This window comes from Dermacentor albipictus, chromosome 4 (assembly GCF_038994185.2).
Source record: "Dermacentor albipictus isolate Rhodes 1998 colony chromosome 4, USDA_Dalb.pri_finalv2, whole genome shotgun sequence".
Classification (NCBI taxonomy): Eukaryota; Metazoa; Arthropoda; class Arachnida; order Ixodida; family Ixodidae; genus Dermacentor; species Dermacentor albipictus.
Window position 1 is genome coordinate 171,445,744 of NC_091824.1, and position 11,762 is coordinate 171,457,505.

At 43.9% G+C, this 11,762-nt stretch overlaps 1 protein-coding gene across 4 annotated transcripts in view; it reads right to left on the minus strand.

The window, feature by feature from the left end:
- LOC135902445 (chromatin target of PRMT1 protein-like) overlaps window positions 1-11,323 on the minus strand; it is a 76,480-nt gene extending 65,157 nt beyond the window's left edge. For 2 of the 4 annotated variants that reach the window (XM_065432521.2, XM_065432520.2), the window contains exon 1: window positions 11,117-11,322. The gene's annotated coding sequence lies outside the window, so the exon portion shown is untranslated. Of the gene's footprint in view, window positions 1-10,680; window positions 10,829-11,063 lie in introns of those variants that run through there. The other 2 variants (XM_065432523.2, XM_065432522.2) reach the window with 2 other exon arrangements.
- Window positions 11,324-11,762: the final 439 nt, after the last annotated feature.

Here is an 11,762-nt window from a genome sequence, read left to right on the forward strand (position 1 = left end):
ACACAGCTCAGTTATCACAAATGTGGCATGAAATTAATAATAGAAGTGACTGTTTCAACAGAACCATGACTGTGCTTCTTAAACTTGCTAGATATTGACAGGTTGACAATATAACTTCAACACAACAGTTTGTGTGTAATAACATGTATTATTGTACTGTTTCCGACTTTCGTAAGCATAGTATTGCGGCTAGGGTGGTGTTTTGGACGTGAAATCCACCAAGCCTGTCAACTACGACGTGAAGTTGTAGAAAATGAAGGAAAAAGGTTTTTTTTAGCTTAGTTACATGGCTTCAGAGCAGAAGCCCACTCTATGCAGGAACAAGTTAATGTCTCAGTTCACATCAGGACTTTCTGTCTCATTCTCAAAAAGTCTCTGCTTTTACTTCCGTCGTCTTCTCAACGCGAGATACAACACCCATGCTATCCATAACCCGCAGAAACTCTGCTTCGAAGATATTGGTTTGGAATCTGTGGAAGAAAGAAACGCTCCGACGATTCCTGGTTCGTCCGCCGTTGCACCCCCCCCCCCCCTTTCTTTGCTCAGTCTGTGAGGTGAAGGGTGGCTGAGGTCCTTTCATGGAACCCTGCAACAGCTGATTTACACGCTGTCTTGACGGCGGGATAAGTGCCGAAGGATGGGTGGTGGTATGACTCGTCTAATTACCTGTGCCTATTCATTTGTTGTCGTGCTTCCCTCCCGTTCATCCTTTTCTCTGGTTTCCAGGCAATGGTTGGCTGAGCACTTTTATAGTCGTCCACGTAACGCTGACGTCTAGTTAGGTGGTGCGGTGGTTTGCCACATGCCAAACATTCAATTAACACCCTTGGTGGTGTTGAGACGAAACAATTGCATGAGCTAGATGCAGACAGAGAATAAAACGTGTACATGTAGAAGGCATTACAGTTTTCTCTGTCTGCATCTAGTTCAGGTTATAGTGTGTAACAGCACGAATCACCAACTCATAGAGAACTGCTGCCCTCGTGAACTTTACATAACTCAAAATGCACTGCATAGGCTACATGGCAAGTTGTACCCATCATGGCAGCTAGCAAAAAAGTTCAGTTGGTTTTTAATGGTCTCACCTACAGCTAGTTCAGAAGAAATGAAAATAGAATTATCTTGATTTGTGTCTCCAGAAGAGGGTTATAGCGCCGAAAAAACACAACACACAGCAAGCGAGACGGGACAGGCGCAGACGGGATGCGCCTGTCCCGTCTCGCTTGCTGTGTGTTGTGTTTTTTCGGCGCTACAACCCTCTTCTGGAAACATGCACCAACTAGCCCCCCAACAAGTATTACTTGATTTGTGTCCTCTGCAATCTAGCGAACATGAATCAGAGCAAATACTAGCACCTTTCGGTCACTTAGTACAGCAATACTCTTTATGTGGCCAATTTCTACATCAACTCGGATTTTGTTCAACAGGTGATAAACATTCTTAGTGCAGCACATCGGTGCAATTGTTTGTGTGCATTTCATTTCATACATAGCAGGCAACACTAAAGAGGCTAGAGAAACTTTTCACACTATCTGCATTCGCATAGAACTTGCTGCATGACAGCAAGAAATCGGAGTGATAAGTATTTGCATGCAGGGTTGAGTTCCTACGTTACAGTCACAAATGCATGCGAAATTGCCACGCGACTGGCCACTCGAGGCCCTTTGCGTGTATTCGCGGGCTTCTTTCCGCTTGGAAAAACACGTTTATGTAGCACGTCTTTCGCAATAGAAAGCTGTATCACGAGTTTTTCAAGTCGCTCTGCAATTTCTCATAGACACTTATTTATTTATAATATTTGATAAGTTAATTAATAATTCATTATTAATAATAATTGATCAATCATGCTGATAATGGTCAATCATATATGATCATTAATTAGTCATTAGCCAGGTTATCGAGACATCCGCAGAGTACAATCAGCCTCTCTATACGAAGTTAGGTTCGACCGGCGGGGGCTGGCGATCTTCGGGGAAGCGGCCGACAGAAAGGTGCCACCATGTCTATTCCACCATGACGATTCACTTTGAAAGGACAATATCTCAGTCCCCAGCCCATCGGCGCCACCATGGCCGCGGTGGCGACTCGCTTTGTAAAGAGGACAATGCGCCGAGTCAACAGGACATCGGCGCCACCATGGCTGCGGCGGCGGAGCACGTAATGCTAGTGTGTACGCCATCACCCACACGGTCTGTTTGGAGCAGGGGAGCTCCTGGAAGGTATTTTGCGGTTCCGTCTCACGCAGCTTAGAAGTCGTCAGTCAATGGACAAACGCAGTGGCCATTTTCTGCGGATCTCTGGGATAAAGAGGCACCTGCTCGGGGCAGCACCGTGTCTGCGAGAACCCACTCACCTTGGCGTGGTCAGTGCCACCTGTGCGGAACTGAGTACGTAAACACTCCCCCCCTCAAAGGCAGGTCAGCTAAGATCACTTTGAACGCTCCGAATTGGTCAGCGGTGAACTGCCTGTTCCCTCACCAAGAGATCTAGGGAGGACAGAGCGTATTTAAGGAGCCATTGGCAGCTCCTCAGAGTGCATTCCTCTTTCAGTCATGTTAGACTGATGAACTGTAACGTTCTCAAGTAGATACTGTAAATAAATCCCATATTCCTTGTTCTCAATGAGAACAAGTCTCTCCTTTCAACAACGTCTTCAGGGTGTACAAGTTGGACGACAGCAGGTAATGATCCTCAAACCTTCAACAAAGAACAAGCTTGAAGTTCACTGGGACGGACACGTTAAAGTGTTGCACAAACTTCCAGACACTAACTACCTATGCTCTGAAAATGCCTGGTCGCAGGAAGGAGGTGAGGATATACCACTGCAATTTGATGAAGCCGTACATAGAGCGGAGCGGAGTCGTTAACTGTACCATCAAAGAGCTGGATGACACTACTAGCAAGTTTAACAAGTATAAGGCGACCTCCAACTCTGAAATCAGCCTAGAAGAAGTAGTAAAACATTCGGTAAGCTCGCACGCTCTTGGACCCGAGCAGCTAGATGAGCTAAGAGCGCTGTTAGGGGGATATCTTGACAGATTCAGCGATCTGCCAGGTAGAACCAACTATTAACGCATGAAATAGAGCTGACATTAACCGAACCTGTAAGATCAAAGTATTACAGGGTGTCTCCACGACAGAGAGAAATTATGGAGGCAGAGATACAGCGCATGCTAGAGTTGGGAGTTATTGAGCCCGCTGAGAGTGACTACACATAACTGCTAATACTTGTAGAAACACCTAATAAGGACCCTCATCCGTGTGTTGACTACAGGAAGTTAAATGCCATCACTAGAGATCAGCTTTACCCGATACCCAACATTCAGGAATGAATTGAAAGAGTTAGCGCTGCTAAATACATTTCAACTATAGATCTCGTGCAGGGATACTGGCAAGTTCATCTTTCAGATGGTGCCAGCCGCTATGCCGCATTTATCTCACCTGTAGGCACTTTTTGCCCTCTGAGCTCTCACCCTTAGCTTCGGGCTGACGAACGCGCCATTTAGCTTCTCTAAGTTAATGGATATTGTCCTAAAAGACTTGCAGGAGTTCGCCTTGCCATATCTTGATGTAGCAATTTTTTTGGGCAGCTGGAAGAAGCACTTATCGCACCTCAAATAGGTGTTCTCACGGTTGAGGGAAGCCGGCTTAAAGATCAAAGCGGAAAAGTGTAGGTTTGGTTGTTCGCAGGTTACTTATCTGGGCCATGTTGTCGGTCAGGGCATGAGACGGCCGGCTGAGCTGAAAATAGCTACGATTAGAGAATTTTCTCAGCCGCACACGAAAACGGACCTTCGTTCATATTTGGGACTTGTGGGGTACTATCAACGGTACATTCCGAATTACTCGGCATTGGCCAGTCCATTAACAGACGCACTCTGAAAGGGAGCACCGAGTAACGTACACTGGGATAAGGACAAAGAGAACGCTTTCTAAAGTTTGACAACGCTATTGATTTCTCGTCCTGTGCTTCGCGCGCCAGACTACACAAAGCAATTCATAGTTCAATGCGGCGCAAGTGACAGAGGTATGGGCGTGGTACTTAGTCAGGTCGGCGACGATAACGAGGAGCATCCTATTCTCTATGCCAGCCGTAGCACACTGTAAGAGAAAAAGCCTACAACGCTTCAGAGAAGGAATGTGCTTGTTTAGTTTGGGCCGCCCAGAAGTTGTCGTGTTACTTGTACGGAGCGAAGTTCATCTTCGAGACCGACCACTGTCCTCTGACGTGGCTCAATCAAATGTCGCACAAAAATGGCCGCTTGCTACGATGGAGCCTCACTCTCCAAGAGTACAACTTCTCCTTTAGATATAAGAAGGGAAAGGTGCATAGCAATGCAGATGGTTTGAGCAGGCTAACTTGAGTTCTGCGTTTTGGAATCCCGCCTAAATTTCGGGGTTGTTATTGCTAATTTTGTTAAGCCAAGAAGATCCCCTCTCGTTTAGCAGGACTCCATACATAACTGTTCAATTTGTCAGCACGAAAGTCCTTACAAATTGGCGTAGCGAAATGCACCTTTTGTTTCTGCACTTATGTTTTTTTTTAAGCCTAGCAGATCTAATGTGGAATCCAGGATACGTCATCTTGGCGCCGAGCCGTGTTGTGGAGTTCGTTTTGCAGTTGCCTGTCCTTGTCGGGCGCTTTGGGGCGGTGTCATCATTGCACTGCTGGTCGCTGCAAGCCAAGGCATCCCCCCCTTGCCACCAGCCATTCTCTTCCTGCCCAGCGGTTATAAGCACTGGCCAGTCGAGATTTTCCAGGCCATGGAGATGCTGTTACATTCGACCGGTGCGGGCTGGCAATCTTTGGCGAAGCTACCGACAGAAAGGCACCACTATATTTGCTATCACAACTGGCTTTGAAAGGACAATACGTCAGTCCCCAGCCAATCGGCGCCACCATGGCTGCGGCGGCGACTCGTTTTGTAAAGAGGACAATGCGCCGAGTCAACAGGACATCGGTGCCACCATGGCTGCGGCGGCGAAGCATGTATTGTTAGTGTGTATGCCGTCACCCGCACTGTCTGGTTGGAGCAGGGGAGCTCCTGCAAGGTATTTTGCGGTGCCGTCTCACACAGCTTAGAAGTCAATGGACAGACGTGGAAGCCATTGTCTGCGGAGTCGACTCTGGGATAAAGAGGCGCCTGCTCGTGGCAGCACCGCGTCTGCGAGAACCCACTCACCTCGGCGTGGTCAGTGCCACCTGTGCGGAACTGAGTGCGTAAACCCTCCCCCCCCTCAAAGGCAGGTCGGCTAAGATGACTCTGAACGCTCCGAATTGGTCAGCGTGACTGCCATTTTCCCTCACCTAGAGATCTAGGGAGGACAGAGTGTATTTAAGGAGCCATTGGCAGCTCCTCAGAGTGCATTCCTCTTTCAGGCATGTTAGACTTATGAACTGTAACATTCTCATGTAGATACTGTAAATAAATCCCATATTCCTCGTTCCCAATGAGAACAAGTCTCTCCCTTCAACGTCCTCAGCGTGGATAAGTTGGACGACGACACAGGCCAGCTACCATCTATTTCATGCCCGACCCCAACCATCACAACAGTTTTCACAGATTACAAAAAGGCATTTGATTCAGTAGAGATACCAGCAGTCATAGAGGCATTACATAATCAAGGAGTACAGAACGCTTAAGTAAATATCTTGGAAAATATCTACAGAGGTTCAAGAGCTACCCTAATTCTACACAAGAAGAGTAGTAACATACCTTTAAAGAAAGGAGTCAGACAGGGAGACACATCTCTCCAATGCTATTCACTGGTGCTTGAAAGAAGTATTCAAGCTATTAAACTGGGAAGGCTGAGGCGTAGTGATTGATGACGAATATCTCAGCAACCTTCGGTTTGCTGAAGACATTGTCATATTCAGCAACAATGCAGACGAGTTACAACAAATGATTGAGGACCTTAACAAAGAGAGTGTAAGAGTGGGGTTGAGGATTATTATGCAGAAGCATATTATGCATGCATAATGATGAACAGCCAGGCAAAGGAACAAGAGTTCAGGATCACCAGTCAGCCTCTAGAGTCTGTGAAGAAGTATGTTTACCTAGGTCAATTATTTAAAGGGAACCTGGTCATGAGAAGTAAATTCACAGAATAAAAATGGGTTGGATTGCATATGACAGACATTGTCAGCTCCTGACTGTAAGCTTACCATTATCATTGAAAAGGAAGTCGTACAATCAATGCATTTTATTAGTGCTGATATATGGGGCAGAGACTTGAAGAGAGACAAATAAGCTTGAGAAAAAGGACCACGCAAAGAACGATGGAATGATGATTGCTAGGCATAACGTTAAGAGATAAAACAAGAGCGGTTTGGATCAGAGAGCGAACGGGTATAGGCAATATTCTAATTGGCATCAAGAGAAAAAAATGGAGCTGGGTAGGTCATGTAATGTGCCGATAACTGTTGGACCATTAGGGTTACAGAATGGATACCAAGAGAAGGGAAATGCAGTCGAGGACAGCAGACGACTAGGTAGAGCGATGAAATTACAAAATTCGCAGCCGCTAGTTGGAATCGGTGGGCGCTGGACAGGGGTAATTAGAGATCGCAGGGAGAGGCCTTCGTCCTGCAGTGGACATAAAATATGCTGATGATTAATTAATTAGGAGAATTATCTAATTAGATAGAATGAAAAAAATAGTTTGAGTATTTCCAAGCAACGGCAAACAGCATTAACTTGGTTTTGTCCAGCTATGTGACATTCACACATTTTAAAACTCTGACTAAAGTTAGCTGGGACACCCTGATATTAAGCAATTGTTTGATAGAAGATGGATCTCTGTCTATTAACCACAGAACGACGGGCAAAGTGACAAGTTCGTACGTTTGCATGGTCACACTCATTGCACAGTTTCCACAGCATGTCGCCCCTGTATTTGCAGCCAGACATAGTGCATTTTATATTGAAAGCACAAGGCATACCAAAAATATGCAATGTGACAAAACCTTAACTGTATATGTTATGTTTATAATATGCCAGGAAGTAATAATTTAGAACAATGTAGCGACCAAAGGCTAATTTAATACGAAGCAAGTGGAGTGGTACATTTCTGCTACTGTAGATAATTGCATGGCTTCTGCACCATTGCCTGCTAAGTATGAAACTGAGGATAGTGGCATTCCAACAGAGGTAATAACAGTTTGTATAACTGATAGATCAGTGCGTTTGGAAGTTTCAGAATTTACCCCATATATAATCTTCAAAATGAACTATTTTTAGCTCTAGGTTGGGTTAAACTGCTCGTGCAAATGTCTTCAGTTCTCCTCAGCGCACTATGTACAGTACCTACATGACAGAAGTTACACCAGGCAATCAGTAAAGATATGCTGAGAAATTAATAACAAACAGCCCAGTTCCTTTTCTTTTTTCCTTGGAACTGGCAATTTTGGCTGCTTCTATTGGCATGCTAGCATGTTAGCAATTACTTCCTGTATCACAAGCCCAAATGAACTTGTTTGCAGTAATTCACCTTGTACCTGAATACTTGTTGCCTCTAAGAAATCAGTTTTGTAGTGCAGTATTAAAAAAAAAAAAGAACTACCTTACAGAACTGACCTTTTTATTCAGAAAGCTTTTGTGACAGTTTTGCATTTGTGCTCTCTGTAATGGACATGTACACTGTAACAGTCACAAGCAAGATAGTCAGTACACGTAAGATAGGCAACTTCAAGGGTAGCGTTCGAATTTTATAATAAATGAAAAATGTAACTGCACAAATGAAATGTGCACTATGCTACGTGGTCACTGACAATGTAATATGAGAGTTTGGTCTGGGTGGCGAACAAGTTATAGATACGTGGACATTAAAAATAATAAGCTTCGAATAATGAACACCTTTTTCAGGAAACGTAGCAACACAAAGTGGACCTGGAAAAGCCCTAATGGTGAAATAAGAAATGAAATTGACTTCATAGTTCCTGCTGATCCCAGCATAGTGCAGTATGTTAAAGTGATAAGTAGGGTATAGTGCAGTGATCATACGTTAGTGAAGGCTAGGATTCACCTCAATTTGGAGAGAAAGAGCAAAATTGGTCAAGAAGAAACAGGTCAACCTAGAGGCAGTAATGGTAAAAGCAGACAAATTCAGGCTGGTACTTGCAAACAAATATGCAGCCTTAGAACAGAGAGATGATGATGACATAGAGCTAATGAATGAAACCGTAACTAGGCTGACTTCAGAGGCAGCAATTGAAGTGGGAGGCTAGGCACCAAGGCAACCTCACAAGTAACAAAGGACCTAATAAAGAAATGACACAGAATGAAAGTGTCCAACTCAAGAGATAAGATAGAATTCGCAGAAGTGTCAAAACTGATCAACAAGGCGAAAATAAGTGATATTCGAAACTATAACGTGAGCAAGACTGAAGAACCCGTAAAAAATGGACGCAGCCTGAATCAGTGAAAAAGAAACTTGGCATAGGACAAACCAAGATATATGTACTGAAATATAAGCAGGGTAGTATCATCAGCAGTCTCAAAGACATAGTAAAAGAAGCGAAAGAATTCTATACTGACCTGTTCAATACGCAGAGGAGTCTGATACTTCCATTAGAAACAGTAATGAACAGGATACAGAAACTCCTCCTATAATTAGCAATGAGGGCAGAAGGGGTTTGCAAGACGTGAAACGAAAAAGAGCGGCAGGAGAAGATGAAATAACAGTCGATTTAATCAAAGATGGAGGAGACGTACTGCTTGGAAAACTGGCGGCTCTTTATACGAAGTGTCTATCAACTGCAAGGGTCCCAGAAAACTGGAAGAATGCACACATTATACTAATTGAATAAAGGGAAATGAGACATCCACCTGTTTGTAGCAATTGCTACAAAGGAAACCCATACGGGTTCCTCGAAAGAAAAGCCTCATAGTTGAAGAAAAATTCGTCCTGGTCCGGGACTCGAACCCAGGACCACCGCCTTTCCGGGGCAGCCGCTCTACCATCTGAGCTAACCAGGCGGCTAGCAGACGGCAGGGCGAAGTCGAATTTGTCGACAACACAAAGCAAAGGCACGAGTTTGACGAAGAAGTTCTGCGGAAACCCGCAAGGTGAAGAGAAGTCCGCAGAACTTCTTCGTCAAACTCTTGCCTTTGCTTCGTGTTGTCGACAAATTCGACTTCGCCCTGCCGTCTGCTAGCCGCCTGGTTAGCTCAGATGGTAGAGCGGCTGCCCCGGAAAGGCGGTGGTCCCGGGTTCGAGTCCCGGACCAGGACGAATTTTTCTTCAACTATGAGGCTTTTCTTTCGAGGAACCCGTATGGGTTTCCTTTGTAGCAATTGCTACAAACAGGTGGATGTCTCATTTCCCTTTTTTCAATACTTCTCTCCACCTTGCGGGTTTCCGCAGAACTTCTTCGTCAAACATTATACTAATCCACAAAAAAGAGAGACGTTAAAGAATTGAAAAATTATACACAGTTTACACAATTAAATAGTTAGGAGCGACAATCTTGAAGGCTATAAACTAAAAAACACACATTAATGTTGTTTGTGAGGCCGGGTAAAGGGGTCTATGGCTTTCTTATAAAAATTAAAAATGCCTCCAGAGTTCATTAATTAACTGCCCCTTGATATATGAAAGGCATTAAAATACATATGTTGAATTAAATTAAATTATGGGGTTTCACGAGCCAAAATAACTACCTCATTATGAAGCGCGCCATAGTGGACGATTCCAGAAATTTTGACCACCTGGGGTTCTTTAACGTGCACCGAAATCTGAGTACCCACAGGTGTTTTCACATTTCGCCCGCATTGAAATGCTGCCACAGTGGCCGGGACTCGATACCGCAATCTTGTGCTCAGCAGCCTAACACCATAGCCACTGAGCAACTGCGACGGCTCATATGTTGAAATACACATGTTGTAGGGGATCCTTATGAGTTGGAATATAAATTTTAGAAAATGTTAAGCTTTTGTAGCATGGTTAATATTTTCTGTGCTTATGTTCAGGTACAGAAATGCTCTGCTGTCTTAATTTGCAGGCACTAGTTCTGTGTCACAAATTCTAAATTGAAATTCGTGATCATTAACTGTACTTGGTTCTCCAGACTGACAAGAAGCTTGAGGGGGAAGCAGTCATAAGAACTGATGCGTACGCATTCTTTCCAAGAAGCATCAAAGAATGAAATGAATTGCCTCAATAGCTTCTTTGGTATGATAATGTTGACGTGTTTGATAGAGAACTAAGAATGTATCACGATTATTTCTTGTAAATTCATTTCGCATGTGCCCTTGCAGTACATATCTCACATGCAACATCTATGTTTGTGTATTTTCATAAATGTATGGTCTTGTGACTACAATATCTGTATCTTCAAGTTTAGTGACGACCAGCCTGCATGCAGTAAGTAAATAAATAATATCACATGACATCGGCGCATATTCGGTAACTACAAAAGTCGTCAAATAACAAACAATATTGCAGTATCCACAAATTTTATATTTATGAGGTCTTCAATACAAAAGGCATGTCATCCAATTGCAGAAACGGCATGACTTGCAGCGTAAATTTAATATTAGTACAATCTATCTTGCTTGCCTTTCTACCGAGCTGGCTAATAACGTGCAACTGTCAAGAGCAAAATCTTTTTCATATTGCACTGCACGACAAAACGAGGCTCCTTACAAGGTACATACACAAGGCGAGCGTTGTACGTACGTAAACCAACACGAACATATCCAAATGCCGATAGTCTTTAGATTCTGTTCACGAAGGTAGGTGTCGCAAAGCAAGCAGCACACTGTAAACAAAACGCTCGCTTCGGCCTCGCCGCACGCAGGTACGCATATCGCACACGTAGTGAGGCTAGCAGAACTTGCATTTACGTGCACACTACAAAGCAACTATGAGGAGCAAAAGAAATACGGCTTGGTCACGTTGGCTCAGTTTAGCAGTCACGTTTCAATTCGTCGCGTGCGTAGCGGTACTGTGAAATTCGGCAAATTATTGTAGTGTGTAGCAATAAGCCAAAAGCAGGGGCATGCACCACCGAAATAGGCAACACGCATAGGTGAACATTTCATAAATGTCTCCGTTATTACCTTTAGTTACCCGCAACCTGACACGCCGGGACGATTGAATTGTAGTAACTTACCAGTGCTGGCGAAGCGTACCGATATCGACTCGCAGTTTTAAGATAAGATGCGGTGAACAGGCCCAGTAATTATAGACCTTTAAGCTTTATTGGTATTATCGTACACTACTAACATTGGTAAAATTATAAATGACAGTAAAACTCCTTCATACAGCTATTTACAGCACTTGCAAACAATCCAACTTTGGATTGTGTTGGCTCTCACACTTGGGTGCTTAGGCTTTTTCAACGACTTCCTTAACTCGACACCTTGAACGCAACAAAATTAAAAAGAAAACTTAGACTATGTTTTTGTAAGATTGAGCTGAAGATTACAAAAATTTATTTTAATGTGCTGATTTTGTATGCCTAACTTTTTGTCAAGAGGCTGCGATCGTCGCGCGCGGCAGCATAGGTGGTTCAGATTTGCGCGCTGCATTTGAAACTCGCTCCACTCTACTTTCACGATTTTTTTTCTTTTTCTTGTTTGGGCTCTATAACGTAAAACTATTCCGATTTGTTTTTATTTAACTCTCCTGGCGTCAAATTCCCGCATCCATTGAATGGTGGCCCGCAGCGTTGTTTGAACAGCCCAATCAAATGCCCTACTCGGTTATGGGAGGTCAGTCACTTTGCTTTCACGGCGAACAGCATTCGGACAAAACAC